Genomic DNA, 9,039 nt, shown 5'->3' with positions numbered 1-9,039 from the left:
TCTCTTCTGATAATCTCCTTAAGCAGGCAAACACCAGTTATAATCCTGTGTGAATTTTTCCGTTCGTCCAATCATCATGTCGAGATGGTTTCCATATATCATCACTTTCATAAATAAAAGCACTCTTTCCATCAGTCTCGCAAATCTGTCACCTTCTTTAGTCCCTCTGAGGAGGCTCACCCATAATATGAAAACAGATCCATTCCTCCTCCCAGACATAAGTCTTTTGACAGAACTTGCCAAAATGGCAACGCTATTTTTTACTGCGTCATTCCAAAGCTCTTATACTTTCCACGGTCTCCTTAAAACATGCTTTTGGTTAGAAAATTATCTCCACACAGTCTTAAATCCTCAGCTTAAGTCATTTAAACGGCATTTCTGACTTGTGTGGGGGGGGATTCTTGGTTAATCACATAGAGAAAAGAAAGGAAAATCCCCCCCCCCATCCAGTCCCGTTGCTGACGTACCGAGCCTTGGTGTGTCTTCTCATGATTTATTCCTGTTCCTTCGACCCGTCTTGTTTCTCAGAGATCTCTTCAGTTAGCAGTCTTTACTCCCCATTCTTCCTTGAAATATGTGCATTAGCTTCCTCCTAATTGTTTCTTTTGAAGTTGCTGCAGCTAGAGGCGCAAATCAGAGACAGCGTCCAGGAGCGCCGAAGTCCGCACAAGGGCTTTCTGCCTAGTGCCCCCACCCCCTCAAATTTGGGGGTGGTATAGGGCACAGCAGGCAAGGGCAGTCCCCCCCACACGCTTGGGGGGGCCGGGAGGCTGTTTACTCCCATCACAGCCTCTTAATTACCTCGTGTGGGTCGGAGAGATATTATTGTCAGCCATCTTCTGATGCGCCCCTGGTGGCCCCCCCTTTTTTACATCATTTCATCTAGATTTAAAATGTGCATGCATTCCCATGGGAATGTAAGAAATTAAGGAGAGCCTGCTGGATCAGACCAGTAACTCATCTCGTCCAACTTCCTGTTCCAGAACCCTCCAAGTGTCCCTATTTTCCAGAGGTGGTCCTAAAATTACAGAAGCCATCCTGGTTTCCGATTTGATCCCAGAATGTCCTGCTTTTCCTTAGGACATCCCTATTTTCATTGGAGAAATGTTGGAGGGTATGCTGTTCTCACGGTGGCCAACCAGATGCCTGTGGAAAGCCTTCAAGCATGAAAACTGCTAATATTAGGCAGGTGTGTGTGATCTGGGTGAGTTCTTTACCTTCAGCCTAAACCCTCCCACATTTGGCCTTATGCCTACATGTTACAATCTTGGTCAAATACTGTTGCAGCTTTGGTCAAATGCTTCTTCCTCGCCCCTGTACTATGTATCCTCATGTAGGAACCATGAGGAACTGGGGGGGGGGGGAGAGAACAGCTGTTTATTCCTTAAATCTTCTCCCTTCCTTTCTGTGTTGTCTATTGAACCTTGACAGCCAGATTCAGGTTTCACACAAGTACACGGTACTTCACTTTTCGAACGTCTCCATTGATGAACGTTTTGGAACTCGAACGCTGAAAACCCAGAAGTAAATGCTTCGGTTTTCGAATGTGCCTCACAAGTCAAACAGGAAACACAGCTTCCGTATTGAGTTTTCTGCTTTGAGGCTTCCGTTTCGAGCTTTCAATTTTCAAACGTTTCAGAACTCAAATGGTCTTCCGGAATGGATTATGTTAGAAAACGTAGGTACCACTTTATTGGTAACTTAACAGGTTTATACAACTCCCTGGTAGTGCTCTTAGTGCAAGCCTGCAGCAGGGCTCTTCCTTGGCACAGGAAAGGAGGAGTGGGTGAAATTCAGAGACTGGTTTGTACTTACGTCAGGAGTGGGGAACCATGGCCCTCCAGCTGCTGCTGAACTATAACTCCCATCTCCCTGGCTATGCTTGCTGGGGTTGATGGGAGTTGTCGTTCAGCAATATCCGGAGAGCCAAAGGTTCCCTGCACCTATCTTAAGTGAACATGATAGTTCAAAATTCATTATGCTTGGATAAAGCTCACTTTCCCTAGCAGCAGATGTTAAGCAAGCAGAAGACAGCATTCCGTCGATTAGCCAAGGGCAGAAGTCCAAATTCCTAGTTTATATGGCAGACGTGACCAAGCCAGAGACTTCATATCACTTTCCAGTCCAGAGGGGTCAGTGTTGCTCCCTGCTATTCCCTTCCATGGCTTTGTGAAAACACAACAGTTTTATTTCAGCACACAAGGTGAAGTTCTAACCTCTGCCCCATAAGTTGATGGTTCAAGGCCTCTAGAGTCTGATATTTAGGAAGGAAATGATCATTTATTATTTGGAAACAGAAATTATGGTCTGCTTGCTTTGCACCATTTAGCATGCATCTGAGCATGTCTCCTTGTTTAACTTTGGCCATGTTCACTCCAAACAGACCTGGGGGAAGGAAAGCAATTAAAACTTCAGCAAATATGCATTCTGTTTTCTTCCTCTGCCTGCTGATTGCATAAGAGCAGCCCGTCTCTAGTGCTTGTACTAGCTGGGTTTGGCTGCAGGCATTCACAGGACCCTTGCGATTAAGACACTTTCAGACTTCAATTAAACGGTGCTCCCTACTTGTGGCAAAAGCAACAACTGCTGCTACTTATTTCGGATTAATTACTTAGCGTTATTTGAGTATGTGGGAGCCTGTCTCTGTGCAATTGGATGGATTCGATTAATAGAAAGTCCCAAACTGTCCATTCAGCTCTTTTTAATTAAAGGATATGCACAAATGAACACATTGTCAGTGAGTACCTAGAGAGCACTTTTCTCATTCTGAAAGATGGATTCATCCTTTAACCTGAGTTTAGGGATGTTCAGTGCATATGTGTGTGTATTTCAGTCAACAACAGGAACTGTATTGCTCTGTTGCAGCCAAAACAGCAAAGGGGTTCGTTCTACCTTAAAGGCTAACAGATTTATTATGTATTATGTACCCCTGTATTATGGCAGGGAGTGCCAACATGGCACCCATAGGAGTAATGGCACACTTGAGGTCTTCCCCAGGTACCTGGAAAGCTTCTGAGCTGCCTCCATCCACCCACATTGCCCGCTTGGTCATGAGGCACGAGAGTAGTTTCCTTTTTCTCCCTGGTAGATGGAGCTAAGAGGGACACGAGTGGCGCTGTGGTCTAAACCACTGAGCCTAGGGCTTGCTGATCGGAAGGTCGGCGGTTCGAATCCCCACGACAGGGTGAGCTCCCATTGCTTGGTCCCAGCTCCTGCCCACCTAGCAGTTCAAAAGCATGTCGAAGTGCAAGTAGATAAATAGGTACCACTCTGGCAGGGAGGTAAACGGCGTTTCTGTGCGCTGCTCTGGTTTCGCCAGAAGTGGCTTAGTCATGCTGGCCACATGACCCGGAAAAGCTGTCTGCAGACAAACGTCGGCTCCCTTGGCCAGTAAAGCAAGATGAGTGTTTGAAAATTGTTGGAATGAAACTTTATGGCTTTAGCAGAAATGCTATAAGGAGTTAAGTATAAATAAGTATTTTAGTATTAATGGAAAATAAGGTTAAAAATATGTTAAGACATTCATAATGATAAAGATAGAGAAAGATGGAAAGGATTTGCTGAAACAAGTAACAGAAGTGGAATACAAAAAGGGAGGTGAGAGGAAGTCGATGAAATAAGGGAATGAAAGATAGACTAATGAAATGGTATGCTATATGTTTTTTAAATTGTTGTTGTTTTGTTTTGTTTAATTTAGTGTTAAGGTTGTGTTTTGTATTGTTTATAGTATTGTTTCTTCCTTTGTTTTTTTCTTGTCTGCCGTAAGTTTGAAAAGTACTAAAGATTATTTTAAAAAATAAATAAATTATAAATTATTATTATTATTATTATTATTATTATTATTATGAATTTGTCGAATGTAAGAACCCTGTGATGTTCTTGAAATGTTAGGGGTGCTCAACAACTTTTGGGGTGTCTTGGTTTTTACTGTTTGAAATATCGAAATGCTATGAAATGCCCCAGATTGTACAGAGACTAAACAGACTTGGGGAGTTAGTGGGTGGATCAGAACAATCAGGAACATGTTCAGCATCTGGCAATGCCTCTTCCACCCCAACTTTCCTGATCTGTTTTGAAGTTTATGAATGCTGTTGGTGAAGAAGGTAACATGCAGAGGCCTCCTTAGACAAGAAGTAACTCTGGACTGACGAGACACCATCATACAGGATTTGATCGAATTTTAGGCACTGCTTTCGTAGGTTTTAATGCTGACCTACAAACAACTGTTGCGGGCTCTTTCTGTATGGTAGCTTTAGAACGTAACTCATTGTTCTCTGCTCCAAACTCTTTTGGTGGAACTGAGAAGGCTATTAATCTTAATAGCTTAATATTCCCCCATTCTCAACACTATCATGCCATCAGCCCACTCAAAACCAATTTCCCCAAGAGACTTTTTGTAGACTATGTAACTAGACAGTCTGAAAAATTGGTTAATTGGGCTTATAGGCGTTTTCCAGCACTAGGTGTGCAAAAGCCAATTAAATATGTGGCCAGCTGAAGATGAGAGATGCTTGCTTGTTTAGGCATCAATCACGGGGTATGGCTGCAGCATGGCTCTGAAGTGAGGAGAAACCAGACCTGGCCTCTGTATTCTCCAGATTGAAGTCCTCCAAGTCAGCAGCGGAGGCTGGAGGAACCAGGAGAACAGGAAAAAAGTCCTGCTTTGTTGCTTCCTTCCTACATTCTCCCTGTAATATGCTCTTGAGCTGCTAGTCGTCTGTTCCCAGCTTAGTGACTCTCCTCAATAGGGGGACCACTTATCTTCGCATTGCCAACCATGCCAACGGTAGTACAGTGGTACCTCGGGTTACATACGCTTCAGGTTACAGACTCCGCTAACCCAGAAATAGTACCTTGGGTTAATAATAATAATAATAATAATAATAATAATAATAATAAATGTTATTTATATCCCGCCCTCCCCAGCCGAAGCCGGCTCAGGGCGGCTAACAACACTAAAACAGTGCATAATAACTTTGCTTCAGGATGAGAACAGAAATCGTGCTCCGGTGGCAGCGGGAGGCCCCATTAGCTTAAATGGTGCTTCAGGTTAAGAACAGTTTCAGGTTAAGAACAGACCTCTGGAACGAATTAAGTACTTAATCCAAGGTACCACTGTATTTAGAATTCTGAGAAAGTGCCATGGGTACCGGTCACAAAATGGCTACCCCGGGGGTGTGGCATATCACAAAAAGGATGCCGTGGGGGTGTAGCAAAACACAAGATGGATACGACCTTCTTCAGGCCCCATAGCAGATACACAGGGGCACACTGTCAACTGCAGGAACTGCATTGGCGACCCATGTCTTATGAATTGCCAAAAAGGAGGGCACAGATTTGCATAAATTTTGTGCATCACTGCAAATTCAGAAGTAAATATCATCATTTAAACAGAGACGGGAGTATATTTCACCACAGTTTGGGTGCTAACTGTTGATGGGCAACTTCAAGAAAGATCTCCTTTCTGATTATCTTTTATCTTTAAACTGGATGTGGTTCAGACAGTTCATTAAGAGAACTCCTTCGTATTCGAAGGAAGATACATCCTACTTCCTCAACAGTTGGTTTTCGATTCCTTTAGGATGGGCTTTCTGATGTGTGGGAGGAAAATGAAAGAGAACTGAGCTTCAGTTGCTGTCTTCTTCTGAGCCGAGTGGGAGGTTAGACAGATGAGAGAGAGAGAGACTGATGGGTTTGTTCGCTGGAATGTTAATGTTCTGTAACATTTAATATATGATGCTGTCTGTGGGCTTGGGCGACTCTTCACTTTATTAGCTCCGTGTTATGAGCAAGTCCCCAAAAAACCACACTGACATTTCTGCTGGATCATTTACATTCTGATGGTACTCAGTGTCATTCAAGCAAATTAAGCTTAAGTACTCTGAAGAATCAAAAGATGGATTCAGATCAGAATATACTATGGCGAGATGTGTTTCTGTTTCAATGACAACTATTATTTCCGAATTTGCATCTATACATATGAATGAGCATATGCACTTTTTATTCAAGTACAGTACATGTCCTCTTTTGTCTTCTTTTCTCCTTCTGTGATGCAATTCTTCTTTTGAGGAGATGCATTAAGTGGCCACCGGGCCAATTTCATTTCCTTGGAGGAGCCTGCCTGTGCTACTGAAGTTAAATGGAACACATCATATGCATGAAGAAAGAGTAGTGCTTGTTGTTTAAAAAAATTAAACCACATTATGGCAGAAGAACCAGGGCAGGAATGGAGAACCTCTGGCCCTTTTGATGTTGCCGGACTACAACTCCCATCATCCCCTGATCAGGTGAGCAGGGCTTATGGTACTTGGAGTCCAACGTCATCTGCTGGGCCACAGGTTCCACATCCCTGAACCTAGAGCTTGCAGCCTGTGATTTAGCACTGAAGACTTAATATGGCATATGGGGCAGCCCAAATTAACCCTCCCTTACAAATTTAAGGAAGAGGCTTGCCCTGCCCTGCCCTCTAGTTTCCTCCATTCAGGGCGATGGATTCCTTTTTTATATTTATACATTTTTATTGCTTTTTTAACATATCAGTTCCAACAATCGTACAACATATCTTCTCATCTTATACAATGTTTTAGACTTCCGTCAACACCTCTATGATTTTCCATTCTTTATCACTTATTCTGCATTTCTTAATTTCTATATTGCATTTAATGTCTTTAACTAATAATTCTTTTCATAATCTTTATTGTAATATTTCAGATAATCCACTTTACAAAACTTCTTGCAGTCCTACTAGTGTAATCAGGGTGATGGATTCCACCTGCTGTGTGGCACAACACACTGAAACAGGAATTTTGGAGGAAGGAACAATTTTGAAATTTATAGGGTACATGTGTATATAAAGGTGCATATCACCATCATTGTTGTTATTTAAACATTAGGCACTTATTACTTAAAAGGTCTCAAAGTGACTTATATTATACCAGTGGAAATACACATAGAACGGATACAACACACACAACTGCCACAGGAAGCTTTGGCTTAGTTCAACAAAACCACCTCCGTCCATCAAAGGCCAAAAAAAGGTAAGTCTTTACTGGCGATGCCGAAATGATGTCAGCAAAGTTGTCAAGTGGACCTCCCAGAGGTAGAGAGGCCCGTTGGTGTAGTCTAATAGCTGAGATCTGGCAATATCTTATTCAAAGACCTTCCTAAATAGAGAGCCATAGATGGCCATATAGTAGCTATGCAAGAATGGGCAAGGCCAGATTACCCTTCCGTTGGTCCCATCTAAGCAGACCACTAAGGTTTATGGAGCACATAAGAGGGCACATTCAGTTTGGGAATTTTGTCTGTAGATTTTCATTCCGATAGATATGCATAACTTTTAAAGTCTAGGCTTCAGGATAGGGCGAGCCACGAGTCTAAATATAAGTGAGCAGCTTTGGCAAGTGTCCGGAACTGCAAACACACTTTCAAATGCACCGCCACTTTCCACAGGAATGAATCAACAATCTCTTGATGTGCCTTCTCCCAGCAACTGGTGAGTATTAAAATAGCGAATGACTGACACCTGCAGGTTGAAAAGAAAATTCCAAGTATTGTTTGATGATCATAGGAAACATACTTTTTACCATAGGTTGGCCATTGCACAATGTTTTTTTGAGTTATGAATAGAGTGTCAACAATGGGCATCCAAAGCCCAAACTAGACAAGACACTAACTGCATGAAGAAGGGTCATGGCTCATGCAGAAGGTCTCAGGTTCAGTCCCCATCCTCTCCAAGTAGGGCTGTAAGAGACCCTTGACTGAAAGCTTGGAGAGCCACTGCCAGCCTGCGTAAATGAGGCTGAGGGAGATAGACCAGCAGGCAAATAGCAGGCAGTCCAGAAAGGGTTGTTTTTCAAAGCTCTTTGATGCTGTTGTGGTCCCAATCCGGATTACCCCTCACCATATGCATTGGAACAAAGTCTTCCATTGGTATGAATTCTTTTCGGCTCATCTTTCTGGTGTGTTGGACCTGCCCCTTTGCACACATGTACAGACCAGCATTGCAACTTCTTATTTTATTCTCTCTTCTGCTTGGTTTTAATTTTGCACCATAAACCACTTTGAGACCCCTTTGTGGAGAAGTGACTAATGAATGCAACATCTCTGAATTCAGCAGCACTTAGCTCAGAGAAGACACGCAATGTCTGCTCAGAAATAAATCCCATTCGGTTCAATGGAGCCTTATTCTCAGATAAGCAGGTGCAGCATTTGAGTCCAGCAGACATGTTAGTGCATACAGTGGTACCTCGGGTTACAGACGCTTCAGGTTACACACTCCGCTAACCCAGAAATAGTACCTTGGGTTAAGAACTTTGCTTCAGGGTGAGAAAAGAAATCGTGCAGCAGCGGCGCAGCGGCAGCAGGAGGCCCCATTAGCTAAAGTGGTGCTTCAGGTTAAGAACAGTTTCAGGTTAAGAACGGACCTCCGGAACGAATTAAGTTCTTAACCTGAGGTACCACTGTATATACTTTCTGGACAAGAGTCCACCTCAGGAGATGGACAGAACAACATCCCTAGCTGGAAGAGGTGTAATATTGTTATTATAAGATATCAGTATTGCATGATGGTAGGGTTAGAAGCATGGCTGGACAGCTCAGCTGGTATAGCATGAGACTCTTAATCTCAGGGTTGTGGATTCCAGCCCCACGTTGGGCAAAATATTCCTGCATTGCAGGGGGGTGAAATAGACTAATAGAGGACTCTTGTGGTCCCTTCCAACCCTGCAATTCTCTATGATTGATTTTAGTTCTCATGCTGAGGGCTATTCATAGATCTAGGCCAGTGTGGTGTAGTGGTTAAGAGCGGTAGTCTCGTTATCTGGGGAACCGGGTTCGCGTCTCCGCTCCTCCATATGCAGCTGCTGGGTGACCTTGGGCCAGTCACACTTCTCTGAAGTCTCTCAGCTCCACTCACCTCACAGAGTGTTTGTTGTGGGGGAGGAAGGGAAAGGAGAATGTTAGCCGCTTTGAGACACCTTAAAGGGAGTGAAAGGCGGGATATCAAATCCAAACTACTCTTCTTCTTCTTCTTCTAGG

The sequence above is a fragment of the Podarcis cretensis genome (assembly GCF_951804945.1).
Source record: "Podarcis cretensis genome assembly, chromosome: 7".
Classification (NCBI taxonomy): domain Eukaryota; kingdom Metazoa; phylum Chordata; class Lepidosauria; order Squamata; family Lacertidae; genus Podarcis; species Podarcis cretensis.
The sequence above is the reverse complement of the archived record's forward strand: the minus strand, read 5'-3'. Positions refer to the sequence as shown.